Source organism: Chiloscyllium punctatum, chromosome 34 (genome assembly GCF_047496795.1).
Source record: "Chiloscyllium punctatum isolate Juve2018m chromosome 34, sChiPun1.3, whole genome shotgun sequence".
NCBI lineage: Eukaryota > Metazoa > Chordata > Chondrichthyes > Orectolobiformes > Hemiscylliidae > Chiloscyllium > Chiloscyllium punctatum.
The window spans coordinates 37,554,021-37,574,063 of record NC_092772.1 but is presented as its reverse complement, the minus strand read 5'-3'; positions in this window follow the sequence as shown (position 1 = coordinate 37,574,063).

Genomic DNA, 20,043 nt, shown 5'->3' with positions numbered 1-20,043 from the left:
AGGGCTACAAACAGTCCTTCCACGTGATACAGACGTTCATCTGTATCTCCTCAATGCTAGTCTAATGCATCCTGTGCTCGCAATGTGGTCTTCTCTGCATTGGTGAGACCAAATGTAGACTAGGTGGCTGTTTCACTGAGCACCTTCTCCTGGGCTGAAATGACCAGCTTGACCTCTTGGTCACCATCTATTTCAATTCTCCTTCCCACTCCCTCTTCGACATTAGCATCCTCAGCCTCCTACATTGTCACAGTGAATCAGACCACAAATTGGAGAAACAACACCTTATCTTCCAGTTAGACAGTCTACAGACCCCAATTAACCTTACCATCCATCCTGCAGCTCCCTTTCCAGCCCCACCTCCTCCCTTCCATTCTGCCAGCCAACCATTCCTTCTGGCTACCAAACTGATCCATCCCTCCCATCGACCAACCAGATTGTACCCATGACCTTTGATCAGCTATCACTTTCTTGCCATTCTGCTACATTGCCCACCCACCCCCACCTTTATCTGCAGCTCCCCCAGCCCTAACATCTCGTCTGAAGCAAGGTTTTTCCCGAAACATTGAATTTTCCACTTCCTGATGCTGCCTGGCCTGCTGTGTTCTTCCAGGCTCCTGTTTATTTCCTCTGGTACAGGGCTAAATGTAGCACTAAATGTCAACATGACTACAGAAATCTCAGCCCTCTACCTAAAGTGGCAGGGAAAAGGCAATGAAAAGGAGTCTGAAGAAGCTAGAATTGTTTACTTTCAAGCAGGAACAATCAAGGGACTCAACACAAGGCATTTGACCTGAATTCTGACAGGTATCCATTGTGTGAATGAGAGAAACTGTTTCCAGTGGTGGCATGTGAGGTGACCAGAGGGGACAACGTCAATACAATTGATAAATGAATCAAAAGCAAGAGACAATGGCAAATATATTATCATGGCAAGTTGTGGTAAGGGAGAGCATGCTTTCTGAAAGAGCAGAATGAAGAAGAACTTTCATCTAAACACGTTCAGATGAAACAAATGCAGGGTTATAGGGAAGAGCCATGGATTGTGCCGAATTAGATAACATGGTCAAAGGTGAGCACGGAAATTCTAGGCTGAATAGATCTATGTGCAGAATCAACCTGCAATTTTTACAGGAGCCTGTGAGAATACTGATACCGGGACAGCAATGTAAAATGAAATACACAACTGAACAATAAGAACTGTTGAACCTACTCTCTGACTGCATTTGTGATTTATTTTTCATTGATTAATGCGCAATAACAAGTTACGAAGTAATGAACCACAGCCACATTGAGTCTTTTTAAAAATATTTAACAGGCCACCCTCAGTCACGGAATCTTTAATTACAGAAAATAAACCAGATAATAGTTTCTCCTTCGCATGTACTTCCTGGGTTAACTACAGGGCAGTAATCATTGGTCACAAAGGCATACATTCCAGAAGGAGTTGTTACAGGAAGAGTCAACATTGATTGTGAACTCTTATGAGATCTCATGGCATGCTGTCAAATATGGGGAAGGAAACCTTCTGCCAATTATCACGGAGTCCAGCCCCTTGGGTAATTATCCTGTTTTCCTCCTTGTTGGACATCACTTGGAGAAAACACTTGGCAAGGATGCAAAATGTACTCTGGGGGTCTGGGGAGGCGGGGGTGGTGGGGGGTGGTGGGGGAGGGGAGAACTACAATATTCAACTGCAAGAGTGGCTTGGCAGCAATCCAGTGCAAACTGGGCATGCGTAAAGGACTGAGTACAAGAGAAAAGAAAATCCTTGACATCATTCTCACTAACCTGTATCTCTCGGATGCATCTGTCCATTACACTATCAGTAGGAATGTTCTTCTACTATCGTCATGGAGGTGAGTTCATATATTCAATGTGACGTTACTCAACATTGTGCTGAGTCTCATTAGTTTAGGTTTTTTTTTACTGAAGCGTAGGTGATTGAGGGATGAAGATATTGAGGTTTATAAAATCATATGGTAAACAGCAAAGGTCTTTTTCATAGAGTAATGGAGTTCCAATCTGAAGGGTGCAACTTTAAGGTCAGAGGGGGAATGTTTCAGAAGAAATGGCAGGTACAGTTGCAGCATTGAAAAGATATTTGGACAGGTACATGACGAGGAAAAGTTTGGAGGGATATGGGCCACGTGCTGGCAACCAGCACTAGTTGGCTTTGGAAGACCTGTTCGGCATGAAGAGTTGGACTGAAGGGTCTGTTTCCATGCTGTATGCCTTATGACTCTATGGGTAGAACAAGTGCTATACTAAATGGTATAGACCTTGAACCAATTTAGCAATTCAAGGCCCAGCATCCACAAGATACTGTGCACCATTAAAAACAACGGGATACTGCTTCAACAAAATCTGTAATTTGCCCAATGAACAGATCAAATCTATGATCTATAGCACTGCAGTATTCAGTTGAGATTGATGGTAGACAATTAAACAACTCACTGTAAGAGGATAGGAAACAAATATCCTTAATGAAGAGAGATGTGAAAACGTCAGTGAGTCAGACGTGCTGAGCAGATGATTTATCGTGACGTCTTTGAGATATTCTCAACATGGCAAATTCTAGTCTTCACCCAACTGCATTCACATGATGATAACAAGCACCTTAAGAAAGTGAAGACAGCAAAGGGAATGGGCTAAAATATATCCCAGTTTTGGATTTATTTAATTAGATTTATTTGATTTAATGTCACATATACCTAAAAACAGTGAAAAGCTTAGTTTACAAGCAGTAGAGGCAGATCATAGGTAGCAAGGACGTACAAATCATAGGGTTAAAAAACATGGATAGAGGCATACAGGTTACATCTTACATGGTGTGTGTTAGGCAAGATTTGGAGATGCCGGTGTTGGACTGGGGTGTACAAAGTTAAAAATCACCCAACGCCAGGTTATAGTCCAACAGGTTTAATTGGAATCATTAGCTTTCAGAGCGTTGCTCCTTCATCAGGTGGTTATAGAGTACACAATTGTAAGACACAATTTATAGCAAATGTTTTTGTGTGATGTAACTGAAATTATACATTGAAAAATACTTTGATTGTTTGTTAAGTCTCTCATCTGTTAGAATGACCATGTTAGTTTCACCTCTTTCATATGTAAATCATAAAACATTTTTTAAAAGTTACATTCTCAGGTTAACTTTAACAATTGGTGTCAGCCCAGATAATGTGTTGAAAGTGTTAGTCCCCTGTGTGCTGCTGTCTGTGCCATAATGATTCTAATCTAAAAAAATGAATGAACAGAATCTTATATGGATTTTGAGTAAAGCAAGTACAAATTCACTCCACAAATGTATATGTGAATGCGTGCATGTGTGTGTAGGAGTGTGTGTGTGTATAGTGCAATAGTGGTCATCTGTAGTGTGACATGAACCCAAGGTCCTAGTTGAGACTCTCCCCATGTGTACTGAACTTAGCTATAAACCTCTGCTTGGCCACTTTTTGCTGCTGCCTGTCCTGAAGTCTGCCTTGGAGGATGGTTACACAAAGGTCCGAGGTCGAATGTCCTAGACCGCTGAAATGTTCCCCAAAAGAGAAGGAATACTTCTATCTATTGATTGTTGCACAGTGCCTATTCATCCATTGCCGTAGCCTCTAAGGCAGACTTCAGGACAGGCAGCAGTGAAAAGTGGATGAGCAGAGGCTTATAGCTAAGATCGGTACACATAAGGAGAGCCTCAACCGGGACCTTGGGTTCATGTCACACTACAGGTGACCACCATTGCACTATACACACACAGACACACACAAACACAGACATTCACACACACTCCTACAGACACACACACTCCCACACTCACACATACACCCTCTCACAGACTTAGACCAATTACACTCACACACACATATAGTCTCTCACAGACACTCACAATCACCCCCCAACACACACAAACCCACATGCACGCATACATATATACGTTTTTGGGGTGAATTGGTACTTGCAGAGCTACATTGTGCTTTGCTCAAAAACTGCATGAATCCATATAAGATTCTGATAATTTATTTTTTAGATTAGACTCAGTCTAAGCATTATGACACAGACAGCAACTCACTGGGGGCTAACACCTTTAACACATTATCTAGGCTGACACCAGTTGATACAGTTAACCTGGGAATGTAACTTTTAAAAAAAAGTTTTGTGATTTACATATGAAAGAAATGAAACTAACATGGTTATTCTAACAGATGAGAAACTGAATAAACAATCAAAGTAGGAAGTAGGAAGGACAGCTCGTGCTAATTGGGTTCAGTGTGAGTTCTGGGTTTAGTCACTGCACCCAACTCATGTCTCAGTTATAATGTGAAAACTGAGTATTGGCTCAGATATTAAGAAATGACAGAAATGTTCCTAAATTGGCCTTCGAATTAAAAGTCAAGGAACATCTCAACATGTCAAAGAGTCATTGCGGGAACTGGGCCGACCAATCCTCTATCCCCTTCACCGTCAGGACTGACTACCTGAAGGTGCTGGGTATTTGGTTCGGGGGGGGGCTGGGGCGTGCGCCAAGACCTGGGCGGAGGGGATCAGGAAGATGAGACAGAAACTAGGCAGATGGGGGCAACGGTCGCTCTCCATCGCGGGAAAAAACCTGGTCATCAGGTGTGAGGTACTCTCAGTATTGCTATATGTGACACAGGTCTGGCCTATCCCCAGGACCTGTGCCGCCGCAGTCACCCGGGCCATCTTCCAATTCATTTGGAGATCAAAGATGGACCGGGTCCGAAGAGACACAATGTACAAAGACCGGTGCAATAGGGGAAAAAACATGCCCAATGCCACCCTCACCCAGATGGCCACCTTTGTGTGCGTGGATCCCCGGTACGCAAACACCAAGTGTCACTACGTACTGAGGTTCTACCTGTCCCCGGTGTTGGGAAGGATGGACCTGGCCTCGCTGCTGTGGAACACTCCGAGTAGTTGGACCGTTCCGTATCACCTGTCCTTCGTGGAGAAATTTATGAGGAAAAACACCTTTGACCACAACTCCATCAGGAAGTGGTCAGCACATAGCGTCCTTGAGACCCTTCGGGAAAAGGAGAGGGCGGATCCTGTCGAGCGGTTCACTGAGCAGACTGTCAGAGCCATTTGGCAGAATGCCTCATCGCCAGAACTTTCCAACAAGCACCAAGTCGTGGCTTAGCTGGTGGTGAGAAGGGCTCTGCCTGTGAGATCCTTCATGCACGCCCGTACTCTCTGCCGCACCGCACGCTGCCCTCGAAGTGGCTGCGGTGGGGAAGAGACTGTCACACACCTCCTTCTGGAATGTGCCTATGCAGAGGAAGTCTGGAGAGGAATGCAGTGGTGCTTGTCGGGGTTCGTCCCGAGCAGCGCCGGGACTCCGTGCTCTACGGCCTGTTCCCCGGGACTCACACCGAGACGAACATTAACTGCGCCTGGAGGATCATCAACTCAGTGAAGGATGCTCTCTGGGCAGTCCGAAACTTGTTGATCTTCCAGCTGAAGGAGTTGACCCCGACTGAGTGTTGCAGACTGGCACATTCCAAGGTCCAGGACTACGTGTTGAGGGATGCGCTGAAGCTTGGGCCAGCTGCCGCCAAGGCGCGGTGGGGAAAGACCACCGTGTAAGATCGGCCTGCCTAAAGAAGAACAGGGGGCCCATGCGGACGTTTTTTGGGCTCTGCTGATGCATAAGATTGAAAAATGCACAGACCTGTATATAGCAATGATAAATTTTGATCTGTGTTTGTAAATGTTGACATATGTATGGCATGACCAAATGTACAGACCATGAAATCATTTTATGAATAAAGTATATTTTTGAAATAAAAAAAAAATGTCAAAGAGTCATTGTATGTAGAGAACTGTTGACTTGGACATGAACTGAGTAAGATTGATTCCAGTCAGAATCCCAGAAACATTTTGTTCATTACCCCTCCCTTTTCGGTTTTCCACAATCTGATATTTGTATGTGTTCAGCTCCATTATCCAATTATTTTAATGCTTAGTGTTTTCATCTGTAGATTCTAAACAGGATTCTTATTTTATGGAATGTTTCTGCATTTTTATCAATGCAACTGAGCTAAGGTACCTTGTGAACTTGCTGCAGCTTGACATCTCTTGATTAATTTTAGTTATCTGCTTTTTGCTCTTACTTCTCTTGAGGAGTAAGAGCAAAACATCTAGGATTGTTAAACATTTTCAAGGATTATAAATGTTTCCAAACTATGCAAATTTAATGTTGCTGAAATTCAAGTGGTTTAGATACGAGTAGAAGTTTCCATACTTTTTAAACTATTATTCCAGTTGCAGATTCTGATTATAATAGAGGTGGTTAGTTGGCGAGGTTTCTGATCATGCTTTTCCAGTTGGTCAAAAAGATAAGTAGGTGGGCTGAGGGGGTGAGGGTGCTTCATTAGTAAGAAATGAAATTGAATCAACAGTATTCAACAAAGTGTCAAATGGTGTAGGATCTGTGTGGGTACAATTGAGGAAATGCAAAAGTAAAAAGAAAACATAGTTGGAGTTCTGTACATGTCTCGAAATAGTAGGCAGGAACTGGGGCACAAGATGCACCAGGAGATAGGAAAGCTGTGTCAAATAAGCCAAACTACGGTGATCATGGGGGATTTCATACTGCAGGTGGACTGGGAAAATCAGGTTGGTAGTGGATTGCAAGAAAATGAATTTCTAAAATGTCTACGAGATGGCTTTTCGGAGCAGTTTGTGTTGGGGCCCACTATGGAACAGACAATACTGGATTTCGTGTTGTGCCATGAGGCAGACTTGATAAGGGAGCTTAGGGTGAAGGAATCTTGAGGAGGCAGTGATCACATTGGGATTGAATTTACATTACAATTTATGAACGAGAAAATACAATCAGAAGTCGCGGTATTGCAGCTGAATAAAGGCAACTACAGAAGCATGAGGGAGAAGCTGAATTGACTGGCAGAAGAGCCAAGCAGGAAAGACTTTTTTTTTAATTTCAAAAATATACTTTGTTCATAAAATACTTTGATGGTCTGTGCAGTTGGACATGCCATACATATGTAAACATTCCATTTCTTTGCATACCGAAACAAAGTAATCATTCCTATTTACAGGTTGGTACGATTACATTTTTAGCTGAGGTGTCAGCAGAGCCCAAATGACTGCACGGGCCCCCTGTTCTTCTTTAGGCAGCCAGATGTTACACGGTGGTCTTTCCCCACCACATCTTGGCAGCAGCTGCCCCAAGCTTCAGCGCATCCCTCAACACATAGTCCTGGACCTTGGAATGTGCCAGTCTGCAACACTCAGTCGGGGTCAACTCCTTCAGCTGGAAGATCAACAGGTTTCGGACCGCCCAGAGAGCGTCCTTCACCGAGTTGATGATCCTCCAGGCGCAGTTGATGTTCGTCCCTGTTTGCGTCCCGGGGAACAGGCCGTAGAGCACGGAGTTCCGCGTCACGGCGCTGCTCGGGATGAACCTCGACAAACACTCACTGCATTCCTCTCCAGACTTATTCTGCGTAGGCACATTCCAGAAGGAGGTGTGTGACAGTCTCATCCCCCCCCCGCAGCCGCTTCAAGGGCAGCGTGCGGTGCGGCTGAGAGTCCGGGCGTGCATAAAGGATCTCACAGGCAGAGCCCTTCTCACCACCAGCCAATCCATGTCTTGGTGCTTGTTGGAAAGTTCTGACGATGAGGCATTCTGCCAAATGGCTTTGACAGTCTGCTCAGGGAACCGCTTGATAGGATCCACCTTCTCATTTTCCCGAAGGGTCTTGAAGACACTACGTGCTGACCACTTCCTGGTGGACTTGTGGTCAAAGGTGTTTTTCTTCATAAACTTATCCATGAAGGACAGGTGATATGGAACGGTCCAACTACTCGGAGCATTCCGCGACAGCAAGGCCAGGCCCATCCTTTGCAACACCGGGGACAGGTAGAACCTCAGTACATAGTGACACTTGGTGTTTGTGTACCGGGGATCCATGCATAGCTTGGGATTATACCGGGGATCCACACACAAAGGCGGCCATCAGGGTGAGGGTGGCATTAAGTGTATTTTTTCCCCAGTTGCCCAGATCTTTGTACAGCGAGTCCCTTCGGACCCGGTCCATCTTTGACCTCGATATAAACTGGAAGATGGCCCAGGTGACTGCAGTGGCACAGGTTGTGGGAATAGGCCAGACCTGTGCCACATATAATAGCAATGACAGTGCCTCGCACCTGATGACCACGTTTTTTTTCCCACGATGGAGAGCGACCATAGCTTCCATATGCTCAGTTTCTGCCTCACTTTGCTGATACCCTTCCCCCAAGACTTGGCACACACCCCAGCCCCACTGAACCAAATACCCAGCACCTTCAGGTGGTCGGTCCTGATGGTGAAGGGGATCGAGGATTGGTCGGCCCAGTTCCCGAAGAGCATGGCCTTGCTTTTGCCTCGGTTTACCTTGGCCCCCGAGGCCCGTTCGAACTGGTCACATATGCACATGAGTCTGCACATGGACAGTGGATCCGAGCAGAAAACGGCGACGTTATCCATGTACAGGGAGGCCTTAACCTTCAGGCCCCCGCTGCTAGGAATAGTCACCCCTCTCAGGCTCACATCCTTCCTGATGGACTCGGCAAATGGCTCTATGCAGCACACAAACAAGGCGGGTGAGAGGGGGCATCCCTGCCTGACTCCAGATCTTACAGGGAAGCTATCTGATTCCCACCCATTGATTGATACTGCACTGACAATGTTGGTGTAGAGCAGTCTGATCCAATTGCAGATTCCCTCCCCAAAGCCCATTTTGGAGAGAACATCTCTCATATACCTGTGTGATATCCTGTCAAATGCTTTCTCCTGGTCCAGGCTGATCAGGCAGGTGTCCAACCCTCTGTCCTGCACGTAGGTGATCATATCCCTGAGGAGTGCGAGACTCTCAGCAATCGTCCTGCTCGGTACAGCACAGGTTTGGTCAGGGTGACTCACCGATCGCAGAGCAGACCTGACCCAGTTGGCGATTACCTTTGACCGAATTTTGTAATCCACATTCAACAGTGTGATTGGTCTCCAATTTTTCAGTTCCTCCCTCTACCCCTTCCGCTTGTAGATGAGGGTGATGATGCCTTTCCTCATGGTACCTGCCCGAAGCATACTGACATACACCTCCAGCAGGTCCTCGCCAATCAAGTCCCACAGAGCGGAATAGAGCTCGACCGTAAGCCGTCGCTTCCGGGAGTTTTATTCTTTTCGAAGGACTCGAGGGCCTTAGTCAGCTCATCCAGAGATAGTGGCTGGCCCAGCCTCTTGCGTGTTCTGTCATCTAAGACCTCCGTGATGGAGGATGGGAACGACTGGGAGGCCGCGCTGTCAGTTGGCTTTGCGTCATACAGACTGGCATAGAAGGATTTACTGATGCTCATGACGTCAGCCTGAGATGACGTTACCGAGCCATCTTCTTCCTTCAGGCTGCTGAGCATGGAGCTCTCTTTATGCACCTTCTGGAAGAAGAAACGTGAGCACATCTCGTCCTGCTCCACCGAGCGGACCCTGGACCGGAAGATTATCCTGGAGGCCTCCGAGGCAAAGAGCGAGGCTTGCTGGCCCTTCACCTCCTTGAGGTCCTCCGTGATGTCCACCCCCATCGTCTGCAGCAGGAGCAGGTTCTGCATACTTTCCTGGAGCTGGGACAGTTTTCCCCGCCTCTCTCTCACCTCCTGAACACCTTTAAGGATGAAGAACCTCTTGATGTTCCCTTTTACTGTTTCCCACAAGTCTGCTGGGGACTCAAAGAGGGGCCTCACAGTTCTCCAACCTGCATAGTCCCTCTTGAGCTCCTCAATGTTTCCTGGGGTCAACAGCTTTGTGTTCAGCTTCCACGTTCCCTTACCAGCCCGTTGCTCATCCTGTAGGTGACAGTCGGCCAGCAGGAGGCAGTGGTCAGAGAAGAACACCGGCTTGACGTCGGTGGATCTGACCAAGAGCATTCGGGACACAAACAGGTAATCTAAACTTGAGCGGATAGACCCGTCTGCCCGTGACCAGGTGTTTCTACACTGCGCTCTGGCTGCAGGGGTGTTGAAGACATCGTGCAGCTTGGCATCTTTGACCATTTGCATCAGGGCTCTGGACGTAGCATCCAGTTTACTGTCCCCCCCATCGGATCGTCCATATGCATCAATGATACAGTTGAAATCTCTGGCCAGAATGACCGGCCTGGACATAGCCAGCAACAGTGGAAGCTACTGCAGGACGGCCAACCGTTCACTCTTACCCACTGGGGCTTACGCATTAATCAGTCTCAGGGGAGCATTCCTGTACATGACATCGGTGATGAGGACGCACCCACCCACCACCTCCTTAACCTCGGAGATGGTGAAGTTGCCTCCTCGCAACAGGATATCTAGGCTGGAGGCGTGGCTATCATTGCCCCCCCGACCAAACCGACGGCCCATGGGCCCACAAGCTCAACCATCTCCTGTAGCTGCTGAGGTGCGGTATCCCACACTCCTGCAGAAACAGGACGTCGGCTTTAACGTTGGCCAGGAAGGCCATCGTAGAAATGCATCGCGTAGCTGATTTGATGCTACGCACATTGATGCTGGCAATTTTTAACCCCATTTTAACAGTTTACGAGGTTAACAGTGTCCATTTGCTGCTGGTCTTGCACTCTGGGGTAGCTGTGTTCATCCCCGTGGTGACGGCAAACTGCTGGACCCTCCCAGGGCTGAGGTAGCTGTCCAGCTCCATGATGGAGCCATTTCCCAGCTCTGGTGTCTTTGGGGCGGGCTCAGGGTCCGCACCATCCAGTTCTCCATCTGACAGCGGGGCTGTCACAGGACCGCTGCTCCCAGTTACCTGGAGCTGTGGGCCGGTGGGTACCTCTTGGTTCTCACCGGTTGGGGGGAGGCCTTTACCCATCCCCTCAGAGGGATCATCTTTCCCTGTTTGGGCGGTGCTGCCCTCCTTTTTCCTCACAGTGCTCTGTCTCTTCCTCTGGTGACAACCCTCCTTGCGCCCGTCCTCACTGTCGGAAGAGTTACCTGTATCCTCGTCATGTAGGTGTCGCTTCCCCCTTCGCTGGGTGGCTTTGGGAGGTTTCCTCTTCCTGCTTTTGACAGTAATCCAATCCTCTGCCTCCTTTGATCCCTCCTCTTCCATTTCCTCCGTCTGTCTTGAAGGGGCTTGGATCGGCTGCTGCATCTCCCCGCTGTCTGCTGTTTGCTCTGCTACAGCCTGCCCTTCCTTCTGGGTGCCTCCAGACACCGTTCCCATGCTGGTTTCTGGTACCTTGCTGGTCTTACGTGGTCCACGGCTCATGTTGCCACCTCCAGCCATCTGTGCATAGGTGGCTGCCCCTCATCTTGGGCAGGCCTTGTACATGTGGCCCGCCTCTCCACACAGATTACAGTTCTTGGCCTCCTTACATTCCTTGGTCGGGTGGCCTTCCTGCTTGTAGATTCGGCAGACGGTCACCTTACAATCCGCCGCCATGTGGCCTGACCTCCCGTAGGTTCGGCACACTTTCGGCTGCCCTGTGTATGTCAGGTAACCTCTGCTTCCTCCGATGGCAAAGCTGGAGGGTGGGTGGAGGATGTTCCCACTGGCATCGACCCTCAGGGTTACCCTGACCTGTCTTTTGCTGGTCCAGATCCCGAAAGGATCGACCACATCGGTACTCTCTCCCTCGACCTGGACGTATCTTCTCAGGAAGGTCAGGACATCTGCTGCTGGGATGTGAGGGTTGTACATCTGGATTGTTACAATCTGACCCCTCTTCGCAGGAAGCACACACAACAGGACTGCCAACAAGATGAAGAACAGAGGTTCCCCTTCCTTCTCCTTGAAGACCTTCAGGAGCTGGTCACAATTCTTCACACTCCTGAAGGTCACATCAAAATAGCGTACCCCAGGGAAATTTTTTTTTTATTTCAAAAATATACTTTATTCATAGAATGATTTTATGGTCTGTACATTTGATCATGCCATACATATGTCAACATTTACATACACAGATCAGAATTTATCATTGCTATATACAGGTCTGTGCATTTTTCAATCTTATGCACATATATTTGGCTGAGGCATCAGCAGAGCCCAAAAAACGTCCGCATGGGCCCCCTGTTCTTCTTTAGGCAGGCCGATCTTACACGGTGGTCTTTCCCCACCGCGCCTTGGCGGCAGCTGCCCCAAGCTTCAGTGCGTCCCTCAGCACATAGTCTTGGACCTTGGAATGTGCCAGTCTGCAACACTCGGTCGGGGTCAACTCCTTCAGCTGGAAGATCAACAGGTTTCGGACCGCCCAGAGAGCGTCCTTCACCGAGTTGATGATCCTCCAGGCGCAGTTAATGTTCGTCTCGGTGTGAGTCCCGGAGAACAGGCCGTAGAGCACGGAGTCCCGCGTCACGGCGCTGCTCGGGACGAACCTCGACAAGCACCACTGCATTCCTCTCCAGACTTCCTCTGCATAGGCACATTCCAGAAGGAGGTGTGTGACAGTCTCGTCCCCCCCACAGCCACTTCGAGGGCAGCGTGCGGTGCGGCAGAGAGTCTGGGCGTGCATGAAGGATCTCACAGGCAGAGCCCTTCTCACCACCAGCCAAGCCACGTCTTGGTGCTTGTTGGAAAGTTCTGGGATGAGGCATTCTGCCAAATGGCTTTGACAGTCTGCTCAGGGAACCGCTCGACAGGATCCGCCCTCTCCTTTTCCCGAAGGGTCTCAAGGACGCTACGTGCTGACCACTTCCTGATGGACTTGTGGTCAAAGGTGTTTTTCCTCATAAATTTCTCCACGAAGGACAGGTGATACGGAACGGTCCAACTACTCGGAGCGTTCCGCGGCCTTTTGGCTCGGAATATGTGTCGTTCCTGAGGACCAGAGGAAGAGATTCTGCTCGAGTGTTGGAGGTTCGACGCAGCAGAAGCGTGCTGGCGGGGGAAGTACTGCGGGGGTCGTGTTGCGAGTCGTCGGAGCTGCTGGAGACCATCGCTGGATCGTGATTCGACGTTGGAGGATCGTTTGGTTGTGCTGACCTGCTCTTGGTGGATCTTCATGCTGGCTTCGGCCTAACGCCAATTCAGGGACCAGCCAACCTCTGAGCTATGGCCTCAGCAGCCACTCGCTGCCCGGGCCAGGGCATTCAGAACACAGTCAGGGTGACTGTGAAGAAGGTGAAGGAGCACACACCGGTGGATCGGATGGTGTTTGTGAAAAAAGTTCTGCTGGAGTGGTGTGGCCTTGCAGCCGCAGATGTGTACTGCCTGCAGGATTTCCCTGGGGCAGGCTACTTCGATGTGACCTTCAGAAGCGTGAAGCAGTGCGAACAGCTCCTGAAGGTCTTCAAGGAGAAGGAAGGGGAGCCGCTGTTTTCCATCTTGTCGGCGACCCCACTGTGTGTGCTTCCTGCACAGAGGAATCGGGTTGTTACAATCCATATGTACAACCCCTACGTTCCAGCGGCTGATGTCCTGACCTTCCTGGGAAGGTATGTCCAAGTTGAGGGAGAAGCTACCGATGTGATCGACCCCTTTGGGATCTGGACCAGTAAGAGGCAGGTCAAGGTAACTCTGAGGGCCGATGACAGTGGGAACATCCTCCACCCACCCTCGAGCTTCGCAATCGGAGGGAGCAGAGGCTACCTGACGTATGCAGGGCAGCCCAAAGTGTGCCGAACCTGCGGGAAGTCGGGACACGTGGCGGTGGATTGCAAAGTGACCATCTGCAGGAACTGCAAACAGGAGGGTCACTTGACTAAGGACTGTCGGGAGGAAAAGAGCTGCAACCTGTGCGGGGAGGCGGGCCACATGTACAAGGCCTGCCCAAGACGAGGAGCCGCCACCTACGCACAGATGGCCGGAGGTGGCAACACGAGCCGCGGACCGACAAAGTCTAACGAGGTACCGCGAATCAGCAAAGGAACGGTGCCTGGAGGCACCCAGAAGGAAGGGAAGGTTGTAGAGGAGCAGGCGGCAGACAGCGGGGAGATGCAGCAGCCGACCCAAGCTCCTGCAAGACAGACGGAGGAAATGGAAGAGGAGGGATCAAAGGAGGCAGAGCAGTGGATTATCGTTAAAAACAGGAAAAGGAAACCTCTCGAGGGCCCCAAAGCCACCAAGCGAAGGGGGAAGAGACACCTCCAAGAGGAGGATACAGGCAGCTCCTCCGAGGGTGAGGACGGGCGCAAGAAGGGTCGCCTCCGGAGGAAGAGGCAGAGCGCCGTGGGGAGAAAGGAGGGCAGCACCGCCCAAGAAGGAAAAGACGATCCCTCTGAGGGGATGGGTGAAGGCCTCCCCCTACCCGGTGAGAACCAAGGGGTACCCACCGGCCCACAGCTCCAGGGAACTGGGAGCAGCGTCCCAGTGACAGGCCTGCTGTCAGATGGAGAACGGGGCGATGAGGACCCTGGGTCCGACACGATGACACCAGAGCGGGGAAATGACTGCAGCGTGGAGCCGGACAACTACCTCAGCCCTGGGAAGGTCCAGCAGTTTGCTGTCACCACGGGGATGCACGCAGCTACCCCACTGGAGCAAGACCAGAAGAAAATGGACACTGGGAACCCCGTAAACTGTTAAAATGGGGTTTAAAATTGCCAGCATAAATGTGCGTAGCATTAAAGCGGCTACGCGATGTGTTTCAACACTGGCCTTCCTGGCCAACGTCAAAGCCGATATCCTGTTTCTGCAGGAGTGTGGGATACCGCACCTCAGCAGTTACAGGAGATGGTCGAGCTTGTGGGCCCACGGGCCGTCAGTGTGGTCGGGGGGCAACGATAGCCGCGCCTCCGGCCTGGGTATCCTGTTGCGGGGAGGCAACTTCACCATCTCCGAGGTTAAGGAGGTGGTGGGCGGGCGCCTCCTCGTCGTGGACGTCAAATACAGAAACGCTCCCGTGAGACTAATCAACGTGTACGCCCCAGTGGGTAAGAGTGAACGGTTGGCCGTCCTGCAACAGCTTCCACTGCTGCTGGCTACGTCCAGGCCGGTCATTCTGGCTGGAGACTTCAACTGCATCATTGATGCAGATGGACGATCCGGCGGGGGGGACAGTAAACCGGACGCTACGTCCAGGGCCCTGATGGAAACGGTCTAAGACGCCAAGCTGCACGCGTCTTCAGCGCCCCTGCAGATGGAGCGCAGCGTAGATACACCTGGTCACGGGCAGACGGGTCTATCCGCTCAAGGATAGATTACCTGTTTGTGTCCCGAACGCTCTCGGTCAGATCCACCGACGTCAAGCCGGTGTTCTTCTCTGACCACTGCCTCCTGCTGGCCGACTGTCACCTACAGGACGAACAGCGGGCGGGCAAGGGAACGTGGAAACTGAACACTAAGCTGTTGACCCCGGGAAACATCGAAGAGCTCAAGAGGGATTACGCAGGTTGGAGAACCGTGAAGCCCCTCTTTGAGTCTCCAGCGGACTGGTGGGAAACGGTAAAAGGGAACATCAAGAGGTTTTTTATCCTCAAAGGTGTCCAGGAGGCGAGAGAGAGGTGGGGAAAACTGTCCCAGCTCCAGGAAAGTATGCAGAACCTGCTCCTGCTGCAGACGATGGGGGTCGATGTCACGGAGGACCTCAAGGAGGTGAAGGGCCAGCAAGCCTCGCTCTTTGCCTCGGAGGCCTCCAGGATAATCTTCCGGTCCAGGGTCCGCTCGGTGGAGCAGGACGAGACGTGCTCACGTTTCTTCTTCCAGAAGGTGCACAAGGAGAGCTCCGTGCTCAGCAGCCTGAAGAAAGAAGATGGCTCGGTAATGTCATCTCAGGCTGACGTCATGAGGATCAGCAAATCCTTCTACGCCAGCCTGTATGACTCAAAGCCGACCGACAGCGCGGCCTCCCAGTTGTTCCTGTCCTCTATCACGGAGGTCCTAGATGACGGAACACGAGAGAGGCTGGACCAGCCGCTATCTCTGGATGAACTGACCAAGGCCCTCGAGTCCTTCGAAAAGAATAAAACTCCCGGAAGCGACGGCTTACCGGTCGAGGTTTATTCCGCTCTCTGGGACTTGATCGGCCAGGACCTGCTGGAGGTGTATGTCAGTATGCTTCGGGCAGGTACCATGAGTGAATCCATGAGGAAAGGCATCATCACCCTCGTCTACAAGCGGAAGGGGGAGAGGGAGGAAATTAGAAATTGGAGACCGATCTCACTGTTAAATGCAGACTACAAAATCTTGTCAAAGGTCATCGCCAACCGGGTCAGGTCTGCTCTGGGATCAGTGATCCACCCGGACCAAACCTGTGCTGTACCGGGCAGGAAGATCTCTGAGAGTCTCGCGCTCCTCAGGGATACGATCGTCTACGTGCAGGACAGGGGGGTGGACACCTGCCTCATCAGTCTGGACCAGGAGAAAGCCTTTGACAGGATATCGCATACATATATGAGGGATGTCCTCTCCAAAATGGGCTTTGGGGAGGGAATCGGAAATTGGATCAGACTGCTCTACACCAACATTGTCAGTGCAGTCTCAATCAATGGGTGGGAATCAGATAGCTTCCCTGTAAGATCTGGAGTCAGGCAGGGATGCCCCCTCTCACCCGCCTTGTTTGTGTGTTGCATAGAGCCATTTGCCGAATCCATCAGGAAGGATGCGAGCCTGAGAGGGGTGACTATTCCTGGCAGCGGGGGCCTGCAGGTTAAGGCCTCCCTGTACATGGATGACGTCGCTGTTTTCTGCTCGGATCCGCTGTCCGTGCACAGACTCGTGTGCATCTGTGACCAGTTCGAACGGGCCTCGGGGGCCAAGCTAAACCGAGGCAAGAGCGAGGCCATGCTCTTCGGGAACTGGGCCGACCAATCCTCTATCCCCTTCACCGTCAGGACTGACCACCTGAAGGTGCTGGGTATTTGGTTTGGGGGGGCTGGGGCGTGCGCCAAGACCTGGGAGGAGCGGATCAGGAAGATGAGACAGAAACTAGGCAGATGGGGGCAACGGTCGCTCTCCATCGTGGGAAAAAAGCTGGTCATCAGGTGTGAGGTACTCTCAGTATTGCTCTATGTGGCACAGGTCTGGCCTATCCCCAGGACCTGTGCCACCGCAGTCACCCAGGCCATCTTCCAATTCATTTGGAGATCAAAGATGGACCGGGTCCGAAGAGACTCTATGTACAGAGACCGGTGCAATGGGGGAAAAAACACACCCAATGCCACCCTCACCCTGATGGCCACCTTTATGTGTGGCTGCATCAAGCTGTGCGTGGACCCCTGGTACGCAAACACCAAGTGTCACTACGTACTGAGGTTCTACCTGTCCCCAAATGAATTGGAAATTCTGAATCGAACCCACAGCACTCTAACAAAATCTTCTTCACAAATGCTGTGATCGACTGGTGTGTGCTCCTCCACCTTCTTCACAGTTACCCTGACTGTGTTGCGAATGCCCTGGCCAGGGCTGCGAGCGGCTGCTGAGGCCATATCTCTGAGGTTGGCTGGTACCTGAATTGGCGTTAGTCCGAAGCCAGCATAAAGATCCACCAAGAGCAGGTCAGCATAACCAAACGATCGTCTAACGTCCAATCACGATCCAGCGATGGTCTCCAGCAGCTCCGACGACTCGCAACACGATCCCCGCGGTTTCTCCCCCGCCAGCACACGTCCTGTCGCACTCCCAAGCAGGAAGGACAGTGGAACAGCAATGGGAGGAGTTTCTGGGAGTAATTCTGGAGACACTGCAGAGATTCATCCCGAGGCAAAAAGATTCACTAGAATCAGGGAATGTGCCAGAGATCTGGAAAATCGCCACAGTGACACCCCCATTTAAAAAGGGAGCAAGGCAAAAGACAGAAACATTACAGACTGATTAGCCTAACTTTGGTCAAAAAGGAGGGTGAGCCTACTATGGCTAACTAGGGCAGTCAAGAATAGCATAAAAGCAAAATAGAAAGCAAATAATGTGGTGAAGGGCAATAGGAAACCAAAGGATTGGGAAGCTTACAAAGACTAACAGAGGGCAACAACAACAAAAAAAGGGAGAAGACTAAATACGAGGGTAAGCTAGCCAGTAATACAAAGGACAACTGTAAGAGTTCCTATTGATATATAAAGGGCAAAAGAGAGGCAAAAGTAGACGTTAGATCACTGGAAAATGAAGCTAGAAAGATAGTAGTGGGGAACAAGGAAATGGCTGGGGAACGGAATGATTACTTCCTGTCAGTCTTCACAATGAAAAACATGAGTAATATCCTAAAAACTAAAGTGAGTGAGAGGGCAGGCTGAGTACAGTGGCCCTCACTAAGGAGAAGGTACTAGGAAAACCAATGGTTTGAAAGTGGATAAGTAATGGACAAGATGGACTATGCCTCAAAGTTCCAAGGGAGATAGCTGAAGAGAGAGTGAAGGCAATTACGGTGGTCTTTCAGGAATCACTCGAATCAGGGAATGTGCCAGAGGTCTGGAAAATCACCACAGTGACACCCCCATTTAAAAAGGAGCAAGGCAAAAGACAGAAACATTACAGACTGATTAGCCTAACTTTGGTCATGGTAAAATTCAGGAATCTGTTGTGAGGGATGTTATTTCTGAATACTGGGAAGTGTATGGTAAAATAGGGCAACGTCTAATATTCATCAAGGAGAGGTCATGCTTGAGATATCTGCAATAAAGGGAAGGTCTTTTGGAATGGAGATAAGGAGAAACTTCTTCACCCAGAGAATAGGGAATCGATGGAATTCATTGCCACAAATGTCTGTGGAGGCTAAGTCATTGAGTATATTTAAGAGTGAGTTGGGTGGATCTTTGAGTATCGGGGGATCACAGGTTATGGGGAGAAAGTGGGAGAATGGATTTGAATACCTTCTGAGCCATGGTTGAATGGCAGAGCAGAAGCGATGTGCTGAACAGCCTAATTTCTGCTCTTCTGCCTTCTGTTCTTCTGGTCTTAAGGCACCGACTGGCAGACAACTGCAATAGATCAGTAGCTTGAGAATTGTCCCCATCCTCACACCCATACATCATGGGGATAGAAACGTGAAGCATCTGCAACATCATGAGGAATAGAACATTCACCAAATCCTCAACGAGGAAGTAGATGGATAGAATTCCTAGTCTACCATTAAGCCTGTGAACCTAGTCCTCCAATCACTACGCAAACACAGCTCCGTTCCTGAAAGACAATGTGATCAGACCATCCCAAAACTCCCCAAGTCCCAGAGGGAACATATCTCGCCTCTAATTTTCCTGCATACTAATTGACAGAGCTAATACTAATTGGCATGGTCGAGTTAGACCAAAGGGTCTGTTTCCGTGCTGTACATATTTATGACTCTATAATAGTTACTTTTACTCATTTTGGGGAAGAGCCTGTCGCTCTCTTACATCGAGCCATGTGAAAAAGGCCATAACGGCATTCTCATGTTAACATGGGCTCTCGGGATTCTCTCCCATCAGATATCTTGCAGAACAATCATGTCCATTGACAGCAGTAATGGGCACCAGTACCAGGTTTGTATCTCTGTTATCTTGCAAAGTAAAGTTTGTTTCACTGCTTAATAACCATGTGCGACATGTATTCGTTCTTATCATCATGGTAAGAGTGTATTAGTTTCTTTCTTCAACGACAGTGGGGATCAGACCTTACACCCCACTAACCAGCCACGTTCGTGTACATTTCATGACATTTTAATGAATAAAAATCTCGAGATGACTGTGTAGCAAAGCCAATGATAAATGCAATCAGAAAATGCTCGGTATGTTCAATGATTCAATACATTCTATCATTGAACAGGTTGGACTTATGGAGTAAACAATAATCTAAAACTATTCTTCAACTGCTTTCTAAACTTTTCCTGTGTGACAGCATAAATGCAAGTGTCTGTGCAACAACTCAGAAACTGCAGCATGAAGCCAATATCTCGCCCAAAACGATTTATCCACACAGCCTAATCCAACAACTGCAAGCGCGTCCATAATGTAGAAATCAGAAACGGTGACTCACAATAGGATAAAATTAGCAGATATAAAAAAAACAGTAAAACTATGGATCTTTTCCTGCTCTCTATCTGTGAGTCTCTGACGCTGCCTATGTGGGTGTGTGTCCAGAGTCTCTTACTAACATTGTTGTTCATTAAAACGTGTTTAGCTGTGAAAGCA